We start from the raw sequence: 12,408 nt of genomic DNA, 5'->3' as shown, positions 1-12,408 counted from the left end.
TGAGGCCGCTATTGGTGAAAGAACGTGTCGTGAGTGGCTTCAAGAACGATGATTTTGACGTCCAAGGTCATGCTCTGTATTTGGTGGGACCAGCTCGGCGTAGTTTATGAATTGTTAAAACCGACTGAAACAATCACAGGCGATCAGTATCGAACGCAATTGATGCGTTTGAGCCGAGCATTGAAAGACAAACAGCCGCAATACAACGAGAGACACGATAAAGTGATTTTGCATGACAATGTTCGACCCCATATTGCGAAAGTGGTCAAGACATACTTGGAAACGTTGAAATGGGAAGTCCTACCCCACCCGCCGTATTCTCCAGACGTTGCTCCCTCTGACTATCACTTGTTTCAATCAATGGCACATGGCCTGGCTGACCAGCACTTCCGGTCTTATGAAGAAGTAAAAAATTGGATCGATTCGTACGCTACCCGAAAGATGGGAGAAAGTAGTGGCCAGCGATGGACAATACTTTGAATCATAAATGTATAATTAGTTTTTTACAATAAAGCCTCGAATTTCGGAAAAAAAACGGCGGAAGCAAAGTTGTACACCTAATACTATTTTATACTATTGCAAAATTAATTAAATTGTCGTGTGTCTTCCTGCAAGTGCAGACACAGTGCAAGTGATCATGTTATCCTTGTCGAATAACAAAGACGTAATGATACACTGTTGTGACACACCATCTACTCAAGATTTGATATGAAAATCCTTCCTGACTTTTTGTAGCAGAGAGCAATAAGGAACAAGATTAACAGGCGCCACTATGAATTGTGAATTTTTGTATATGTATATATTTGCGTATATGTAAATGTTATTTTATAACTACGCATACATTGTAAATATATATGTACAAAAAAAATTCTATGAACAAATTAATGTTTCTTGTAATAAATTAACAATAGCAATATGATTTAATATTAATATTTTCAAGCAATTAAGTACGATAGCGTAAATCGAGCTTTAAAAAAAATTATAATTATAGAGTATTAAATGTTTATTTTAAAAGAATAAATGGACATTTCAAATCCTTCTACAGTAAATAAATTATTTTTTCATAACCATGATCTCCGAATACATTAAAATATTAATATATTAAAATATATTAAAATATTGATATTTTAAATTTTCTGTATTTGTCTTTACAAAAAACTTAATGATTTTGTATATATAAAAATTAATAAAACATCGTAAAAGAATTTGTATAATTAACATGATTATTGAAATATTAATTTTTTAGTCAAATTACAGTTTCAGACAGATTAAACATCAATTGTTATAATTATTCATTTAACAGGTTGCAAGTCTACATATTTACATAATCAGTATGTAAATATGTAGATTTGTAGTAATAATTATTTATTGTATTTTATATAGTTATATTAGTAAAATTAAAGAGAGACCATTATACGCTAGCACTTTTTTAGAAATTTATAAATGAAAGTGCAATATAAAATGTTTTCTTCAATGACTAATTTTGTAATAAATAACGAATTGAAAACGTAAAAATTAATTAACTTTACTCTCCCAGACAGCACAGAATATTTATAAAATATTTTATAAATCTCTCTGTACTGGCTTGACTAGTCGAATAAATTCTTAAAATAAATATTATAAAATAATAATAGAATTATTCTCTCTTTTTCTTGTGGTTTTCTTCTTAATTTTGATATAAAAATATAAATAAATATATTATATAAAATAATAAAATTTTAAGATTAAATAAACTCTTTATCTTCGGTTGCACCAACGTTAGGTTAATTTTAAGTAAGGCTTAAAACTCTTTTTGTTCCTGTTCTCTTTTCGATTTTAAAACGAGACAGAAAGAGTTTAGTTTCGCTTAAAATCAAAGTAACGTTGGTGCAACTGGACCTTAGTGCATTAATGCAAAAAATATTTTTAATTAAAACCTGTTTTAATAATTTACTAATTTAACAATAACTTCTCTTCATACATTATATACTCAAATGTTGATTAATTAATTCAATATTTAATTTAGTTTATACTGTGCTTTCATTGTAAAATATTAACTTTTTATTACACGTGCTTTTATTTATGTGTTGAGATAAAAAGTCACTCTCTTGATACTGAAATTATTTTCACAAACAACTTTTAAATAGAAATTGAAATTGACGAATGCGTTCGGGAAGACATTATCACTATTTCTGTTATTCCATCTTCTATTTATTTGATGTAAAACAAGAATAGCATGTCGAGAAAGAAATAAAATAAAGTAGTTGATTTCATCATCTAATTTCAGATAACGTAATTATAAATACTTTAACTCATGATTCCAATTTTTTTCGCTTTTCAACAAAATGTAGGTATGCGATTTGAACTTTTTACTACTTACTGACATATAATGAAGATTTAATAAATTAATTTATTTATATTGTGTCCAACCTCTATATGATTTTAGTAATTTTATCTATATCTATTCTTTTTAACGTTTGACTATATATTTGACTATATATTTTAATTGTTGGTTTAAAACTTTTAAAAGTACACGAATAGATTCAATAATTATATAAAAATATGCTCGTTCTAATATGTGTATTAATAACTTTATTTCAGAAAAAAATATATAAAAAAAGGAAAAAAACGTAAAATTAGAACATGGGATCTCCAATATACTGATTTCACATCTTACGCACACGATCACATAAAATTTTTACAGACTATGTTTATAAATGCAGTATATAATTCCCATAAAAAAATCATAAATAATTAATATTTCATAAACTATTGCGTTTTGAAATCATTTTTGTTATTATACATTAATAGTATATGATTACTAAAATTTATTAAAACTTATATGTTATCTCGAATGCCCTTATACTAATATACATCGAGCGGCCGAGATCATTGAGAAAGCATTTTTGATCTTCGGTCGTTTCTATTAAGCGCGATAGATCGAAAGAGGGTTTTTTTCAACAAGTTGTCTTATGCTGTCTAGTTCATTCTCAGTCACTCTCGGCACGTCGAAGGCAAGAATTGTCAATGCCATCAAGAAAAACAAGAAAACCTATTACTTTTCTTTGTTCAACTCTATATGAAGAATTTCCTTATGATTAGTAATTAGCTATAGCAGAACGTGCAGTTCTGGTGACCTAGGTTATGCTCATTTTTCTTCTCGAAGAAATATTATTTCTTTATGAAACCTGTTAGAACTTCTTTTTTATAATACTAGGAAGATTCGTACAAAGCTGGATTGCAAATTGATTCTTGAAAATTTTTTAAAATAAAATTATATACATCTTAATTGCACTATAGTACACATCGAGTGAAATATCAGAAAAAAATTTTTATTATGCCTTTTTTACAAAAAAAAAATAGCTGTGTACGAGTCTTCAGGAGTCCTTTCCAATTACGAATATCAAACAATTAAAACGCGATTCATGTTATATTTTAGCCATAATTTCAGCATAAAGATATGCATTTTATAAGTACAGATCTAATTCAGTTATGGTCATTTTTTTTCTCGAAGAAATAATATTTTCTTACGAAATCTGTTGGTATTTCTTTGTCATGTCACTGGAAAAGCTCGTACGGAGCCAGATTTTGCAAATTGATTCTTGAAAATTTTTATTAACAAGATCATATACATCTCAATTGCACTGTAACACATCGAATGAGATATCAGAACAAATTTTTATTTTTTCTTTTTACAAAAAATCTCTTTACGAGCCTTCAGGAGTCTTTCCTGATTACGAATATCGCAATTAAAATGCGATCCATATAGTATTTTTAGTCATAATTTCGATATAAAAAAATTCATTTTCGACCAGAGATCTTCTTCGGGTCTCTCCTGTCGATCCTTAACTGAGGTTCAATTTATTTGTTGTCTCTTTCCAAGTCTAGAATTGGAAAGAGATGAGAAACAAGTTAAACCTTCATTAAGAATTAATCGTGAGTTATGGAACCTAAGTTGAACCGTGATTAAAGTTAATCTACATTGGTGGAAACGGGCAAAGAGTCAATCATGATTGATCTGCTGAACAGCAAATGCAATTCAGTTTCAATGTAATAATCGATCAAATAAGTTAATTGAAGTTAGTGAGCCGGTCTTTAAGCCAGCGGTACACGATGCTTGTTTTTCTGCTGGATTGGATTAGAATTTTGCCACCGTATTAGCTGCGTTGCTGGCATTGACAAAGCTCATGTATCTGATTGACACATTCCGTTAGATCTAAAAATATAGACTAAACATACAAGAGCGCTCACTGAGCGCTCAGTACGTGCTTAGTTTACATCATACACTAACTAGTAACTTTCTATTGAATGATCTTAATTTCGGCAATACGTGTAAACATATATACGTTATGTGTATTTAATTAATTATTTTGATACATATTGTATCAATTTAATACATTATTCTTTGAATACATCACTGAAAATAATTTAATAGAAAGTTACTAGTTAGTACATATATCAAATGCACGATGTAAACTAGGCAAAAGAATGATGTATTAAATTGGTACAATATGCATCAAAATTATTCATTAACACAAATCAGCCTATATTCAAAACGTACTTCTATCGATAAAAACGTGCTTTTATCTCCAAAATTCTATAATATGCGTACGTAAATTATAACATGTTAGCGTGCTAATATTGTTGTAAGCGCATTCTGAATATGAGCCATCGTATATATTATATAATATGTTTACACATCGCTGAAGGCTACTTTCCGAAACATCCTCTCCGAGGAAAATTTTACTCGAAATATTGTAGTATATTGTATTACACGTTCTACATATTTTGAGTAAAATTTTCCTCGGAAAGGATGTTTTGAAATATAACTTAAGATCATTTAATAGAAAGTTACTAGTTAGTACCCGTGGGTGCTTTCCATTTAGATAACATAAATCGACTATGTAACAAATATGCCAAACTATAGTATGAAGACGGCATTGGCTCGTTTTCCTCTGACACTTGCAGATAACAGGAGTGAGACGGAAGTGCACGCACATTCTCTCTTCTCGCGCCTGCGCAAATTAATGTTTACAGCGAGTTCCGAAGATTAGAGCACGTATAACAAGACATGAGCGAAAAGAAAGGTGTGTTTTTATTTTTTTGTAATATAAAATGCCCCGAAAATGTGCTGTCTGCAACACAGAATAGTGATAATGCGTGACAATGCGTCTTTTTACAAGTAAGTATTATGTGCAGCTGATCATGGCATAAGATTTGTTTCTCTTAAAGCCAAAAATCCGATTTCGAATCCATTCAAAACACAAATATCAAATTTTATTTGATTATCGCCTAATAAATACATTTGCACACATACGTATAGCTAATCAATTCTTATTGATATTTTTCAATTTATGAATATAAATGAAATAATAAAAAAAAAATAAAAATAATCTAAAAAAATAAATAATAAATAAATATTACATATTTGATAAATATATAATTCAATCATGTGAGATTAATAATTATAATTTGAATTATTACATGGGCTGAAAAATCCCGGGATTTTTCAATATGTGGCACCACTAGAAAATGAACATTCATTTCGAGAGGTTCATCTGTCACTAGTTTATGTATAAAGTTTATGTATTCATGATATTTCGTTCATTCGTTTACAAACTACAGTCGTTTAAGTGGCGTTACTTTCGCCTTCGTTCTGTACCATCACGATAACGTCACACACATCCTTGATTTGAAAGCGATGGCCAAATTGGACCAATTACGATTCGAATTGGTTGCTCACCCACTGTATTCTCCAGACTTGGCCCCCAACGACTATTATCTGTTCCCAAACCTCATGCGGTGGCTCCAAGGAAAGAGATTCACATCGAATGAGGAAGTCATCGCGGAAACCGAGGCGTATTTCGAAGACTTGGACGTTTCATACTACAGAAAGGGCATCAAAATGTTGGAAAATCATTATACCAAGTGTATCGCCCTCGAAGGCAACTATGTTGAGGAATAAATATAACTTTGCCCAAAAAATGCTTGTTTTCATTAAAAATCCCGGAATTTTTCAGCCCATGTATTTCTACGTTAGTGTTATATAAAGAATTATTCTAAATATTAAATTAATTAATAAAAAATCTCTTATAATCGTTAAGTTATAATAAATGCAATAATTCTTGTATTACAAATTACTTTCTAAAGAAGAAACAAAAAAGCATGGATTGATTTTATAAAATTTAAAAGAGGATCAATTTGGAAATCAAATATATTTATTTGTAATCAACATTTTGATATTTCATCGTACCGAATTTCCATACTTGTAAATCCAGACTGAATGTATTTAAAACAAGATGTTATACTATCGATTGTAGAAGTAAAACTTTATAATATAAATTCAAATATAAACATTGAAAGTACATTGTATAATGAAACAGCTCATGTATAATTTTAATGAGAGAAATGAAATCGATGAAAAATCACTAGTTGAAAAAACAAGGATAGCTTTTTATACAAAACAGAGAAAAAGTTATTCCACAATTAAATTTATCTGAAATAGATGAAAGAAATACACTCAGAAAAGATTTACAGTCAGAGCATACAGAATTATTTTATAACCTTAAATTTATATAAATTTATATTGTTGACATAGGTGTACATCCTATGTTTTTTTAATTTTATGTTTTTTATATTTTTTCATTTTTACATTTTGGATTTGTAATGATTTTTATTTTATATATAATATTATATAATTCAATTAATTTTAATAAAAAGTATAACAATTTAAGTTGAGTGATACGTGCAAAAAATTTGCTTTTAATATTACTATCATATTTTTGAACTTAATCTCAAATGTAGAAATTACGCAGGCATGAGAAGACAGAGAGAATGCGGGATAGCGCGAGGGAGAGTAGAGGAGAATATAAAGAAGTAACGAGAGACAATGGGAGAGTAAAGGGGGGTACAAAGGCAAAAGGAGGAAATATTTAAAAGAGGTAATAAATTAGTGAAGTCGCCAGTGGGAAAGAGAATGAGAGAGGGAATGAGGGAACTTGTGAGGGAGTTGGAGGAGGAATTAATGGCAGAGATGAGAGAAAGAATGAGAATAATAAATGAGGAAATAAGAAAGGAGATCAGAAAAGAAGGAAATGGAATGAATCAAGGAAGAGTGAAGAATTAGAGAAGAGAAATGGGGAAAAGAATTTAAAGGGAGAATAGAGAAAATAAAAGGAGAATTGAAGAAAATAGGAAAGGAGAGAAAAGGGAAGAGAGAAGGATAAAAGATAAGAATAAGAGGGAAAAAAAGAGAGGGAAGGGAAGAAATGGAAGAAAAAGCTTAGGGAATTAGAAAGAAGATAGGAGATGAAAGGGAGAGGGGGATAGAAGAAAGAATATCATAATAAAGAGAATTAGAGGAGGCGAAGAGGATATAAAGGAAAGAATAAAGGAAATATGGAAAGATCTAGGAATAATGATGAGAGTGAAAGAGCTAAAGAGAATAGAGAGGGGTAAAAGAGAAAAAAGGAACATGTGAATAATAAGATTAGGGAGTGAAGAGATGAAAAGGAAAATTTTGAGAAATAAATGGAAGCTGAAAGGTAAAAAAGTGTGGATAAAAGAGGATTTGAGAAAGGAAAGAAGGATAAGACAGATAGCGCTGAGAGAGAAGGTATAGAGTAAGAGAGGGACATTGGAGATTATGGAGAGGGGAATTATGTATGAGAAGATATAGAGTAAGAGAGGGATTTGAGGAAGAAAAGAAGAATAAGACAGATAGCGCTGAGAGAGGAGGTATAGAGTAAGAGAGGGACATTGGAGATTATGGAGAGGGGAATTATAGTGAAAATGGAAGAAAGAGAAGGACGATTTAAGAGATGATAGAAGAAGGAACTGGAGGAAAATAAGGAGGACAAAATGAAAGAGGAAAAAAAAGAAGGGGAGAAAGATGCAGAAGCAGGAGGAATAAGAGGAAAAAGAGGTGAGGAGAGGGGAAGCCAAGAGGGAGGGGAGGAGAGAGAAAGGAGAGAAGAAATGTGAGGGAGAAAAAGGATTGAAAATAGCCTTCCGGAATGTGGACGAGAATGGAAAATGAAGACAGAAAATTTTGGAAAACATTAGAGGGTTGGGAGGTTGTTAATTTTAATGGAAACATGGATGGAAGAGGAAAACTAGGAGAAAGTTAAAGAGAAGTTGTCGAAAGGATACAGATGGAAGATGCAGGATGCAAGAAGGAAGAACAAAAAAGAAGAGCAATGGAAGGAATGATAGTGGGAATTAAAAAAGAAGTGGGAATTAAGAAAGAAGAACAGAGCAAGGAAAGATGAAAGAAGAGGGAATAATAGAAGGAAGAATTAAGTATGGAAAGGAGAAATTAAGAGTAGTAGAGATATGTGAATGGGGATAGAGGTAAGTATGGAAAGGAAACTAGAACTGTTAGGAAGATGGATAGAGGGGAGAAAAGAGAGGATAAGAATTGGGGGATTTTAATGCAAGGACAGAAATGGAGGGAGGAAAGGTCGGATTAAAGGAAGGAGATGAAGAAGGATTAGAGAGAAAATCGATGGACAAGAAAATGAATAAGGAAGGAAAAAGGCTGATAAAGTATATTAAGGAAAGGAGATGGTCGATAAATGAGGATATCAGGGGTTATGAAAAGGGGAATTGGATACACACTGAGAATAGAGGGGAATCTATTATAGAGGAGATAAGGGAGGAAATGGTTTTGAAATAGGAGAGCAGGTAGACTCGAATTACTATCCAATGATGGTACGTTTGAAAGACGGAGAAAGGGATAGAGAAAACAAGGAAAAGAGAAAGGAAAAGGAATAAAAGGATATGGAACGAGGAAGGAAGAGAGCTGTTTAAAACAGAATTAGGAAGAGTGGAAATGATAGAGGGAAAAGTGCAGGAAATGTGGGAAAAATTTGGAAGAATGAAAGAGACTATGGAAAAAGTAAAGAAAAATAAAGGGAGAGAAAGGGGGAGAAGGAAAGGATGGCAGCATGAGAAATGTAGAAGAAAAAAAAGGGAAATTAGGAGAGGGTTAAAGGCATGGAGGAAAGAGTTGAAAAAGAGACGAGTATAGGAGGGAGAAGAGGAAATATAAAGAATTATGTAAGAGAAAAAGACAAGAGGAAAATGAAAGATGGGAGAGGGAAACAGAGGAAGCAAGAATAGAGGAATAGATAAGTATAGGGATTAACAGGAAAAAGAAAAGATGAAGGGATTGAATAAGGATGTAGAAATAGAAGAGTGAGAAGGATTTTTTCGTAAATTAGGAGGAATAGAAAACAAGGTAATAAGAGAAAGAGAGAGGACGTGGGAGAAAGGGAGCTGAAGAAAGGGGAAATAAACAGGATAATAATAAGGAGATTGAAGCGATAGAAATGGATGGAATGAGATGTGGAGATATGATGGAGAAGGAATAGAGGAATGGGCGTGATGATTATACAATAAAGTATATAGGGGGAGTAATAGCCGGAGGAGTGGAGTGGTTGTACAAGGTATTCATTAGCGGAAAGATTGAAAGAAGAAGGGAAGGGACTGATTCCACCGAATCAGAGTTCTGAAAGGGGATGGATAATATATATACGCTGAATTAGTTGGTAAACAGGCAGATTGGAAAAAAGAGAGGGAAACTGACGGCAGTGTTTGTAGATTTGAGGACAGCATTTGATTCAGTGGATAGAAGAGTGTGTTGATAACGTCTATGAGGAAAAGAGAAATAAGAGAGAGATTAATGGAGAAGGTGGAGGAAATGTTAAAAAAGGTAAAGAATAGAGTAAAAATGAGAAATAGATTGAAAAGAGGGTTTTTGGACGGCAAGGGGGATAAGACAGGGCAAGCTCAGTACTATTCAATATGATAATGGCGAATCTAGAAGAGGAAATGAGTAAGATAAAATGGGGAGGGATAAGACTAGAAGAGAAGAGGATATATTCGCTGCAGTATACAGATGATGTGGTGTTGAGGGCGGAGGAGGAGGAGGGGCAGATGAAGAGTATGCTAGAAAGATTAGAAAGATTCTTGGATAGGAAAGGGCTTGAATAAGGACGAAGGTGTTAAGGTTCAGGGAGAGAGGGAAGAATGAGTAAGTAGGATGAGTTGTAGTGGAAAAAAGAATTGAAGAGGTACAAGTATTCAGGGTATATCTTTCAAAGGAGGAGGAAAGTATATACAGCAAGAGCAGTGACAATAATGAGCAGATATAGGGGATAGGGAAAAGAAGATTTGACAGAAATTGAAACAGAAGAGTATAAATGTTTGACACATTAGTATAGACAGTGATAGAGTATGGAGATATGGGATTGGAAAAAAAGGGATAAAAAAAGCAGGAAAAGTTTTTAAAATGGGTGCTTGGGGTAGAGGGAAGAACACCGGAGTATTTAGTAAGGGAAAAAATGCAGAAGGAAATGACGAGAAGCAGAGCGGGAGGAGAGCATAAGGTTTTGAAGAAAAATTGGATATGGGAAAGGGAAGCGAATTAGTGTGGGCATATAAGAAAGAAATAAGGAGAGCATTAGGGGGAAGAGACGTATCAAAATGGGACAGGGAGAGGGGACAATTTTTTAAGGATAGAGGAATGGAGATACAGGAGTGAGAGAGACAGGGAATGGAGGGAGACAGAAAGTACGAGGAATTAGAGGAAAGGCCAGGCAGAAGGATGAAAGATGGGAACGAATAAGGAATCGAGATTTAGTAGATGAATGTGTAAAAGAGGAGGGAGTACCGAAATATCTGGAGAAAGGATGGGGAGAAAATAGATGGCAGAGGATTAGGCTTGGAAATGAGATAATAGAAGGGAGGTATTGAGAGGAAGAGGATAGGAGGATATGTCGGTTGTGAGGAGGGCAAAGAGAGATTTGGGAGCATGGCTTTGGGAAGAATACAGGAGCTGGGAAAAAGTAGTTGGCAAGAAGTATGTAAGAGAATCCATCCCTCTCTTTCTCCCTCTCTTTCTCTTTCCCCCAGAGAGGATGGATGAGGGAAGTGAAGGAGGAGAGGAAGAGAGTGAGGGTGAAGGGAGAATGTGAGAGAGTGGATGAGAAAAGAAAAGAAAAAGAAAAAAAATATAAATGGAAATGGAAGTCCATAAGGAATGGGCAGACAGAGTAGCGAAGCGAGCGAGTGCGAGTAGGGAGAGAGAGAGAACGGAATAGTTGTAGGTTAGGTTAAATTAGAATAAATTAGTGTGTAAAGTTAATATAAGTACTATTGTAAATAATGTGTAATCCTAAGAGAAAAAACAAATACATATACATACATACAATATACAAGTATTTTCGTGCCAGCTGAATTCAACATAGTAAAAGAAAGATAATAAATATACAAAATGATATAATTTTGCAATGATAATATTTTGCAAGTATTATCTCTCTTTTGTTGTGCTTATGCTGCTTTACTCTTCAAAATTTTAAATAGTACCTCTTTAAATTCAAAACCGAGGGAAAAACAGTTGATATATTGATTAAGTTGGAAGGAGCAGAATATCTTTCCTGCATAAATGTTCATATAAAGTAAGGTATTTAATTTGCATAAGTACTCGTATACCCAGTCAAAGGTGTATCGACGACCCTGTTTTCCTTCTTTTTGCTGAGAAACATTCTTAAACCGTAATTATTTGAGCCCTCGGCAAGTCTTCAATTGCTTTTACAACAAAAAAAATCTTGCTTTTTGGCATATTCTTTCATATTCTTTGAGAATGTTAATTTTTTTTCAGTATCGCGCTACCTACAAATACAATAACAATATACATATAATTAGAAATACAGTTTTACATTACGACATTTATTCAGTATATATTTATGCAGTATGTAGTATATATTTACCTTATTTTTGAGATGTTTATTTTGGCGCATTAACGATTCCTTTGATCTTGTTATTTTATTTATTTTTGTCTCCAGTAATTTAAATTCCTTAATCTTGTTTCTATTTTTATTAGTGCACTTCTTGTATAATATAATTAAATTGTTCTTTTGTAGAAACCCATCACATCGCCACTTCATCCTATCAGAATTACTCAGATGCCAAATGCATATTAACAATTTTCGTATATACAATTGTAACAGATACTTCATTTGCACAGCGGCCAACAGTATCGCCTAATATCGTTCGAATATTACATACATATTAAATAATTAATTTATGATACAAAAGTTTATATGTATAGATTTGTATATAATTAGATTAATTATTCTTTCAATAACTTTTTCGCATCTTTGAAATTCTCGCATACTTTCATATTATGAATGAGATAAACAAATGTTGATAATATCTTTCTGTAACTCTACAGAACTCGGCATACATTTTATTCTAATCGCAATATCGTCCAGAAGCACTTGCACACTTAGATCATCATAAAGAAGACGTCGTAACACTTCATTTTTGTTAACTGTTAAAAATATGAAAGATTTTCCATTTTCACTTTCGATTGCATATCATGAACGACTTGGAAGCGATATATATTATTAGGTATACAACTTT

This window comes from Atta cephalotes, assembly GCF_000143395.1.
Source record: "Atta cephalotes unplaced genomic scaffold scaffold00002, whole genome shotgun sequence".
Classification (NCBI taxonomy): Eukaryota; Metazoa; Arthropoda; class Insecta; order Hymenoptera; family Formicidae; genus Atta; species Atta cephalotes.
The sequence above is the reverse complement of the archived record's forward strand: the minus strand, read 5'-3'. Positions refer to the sequence as shown.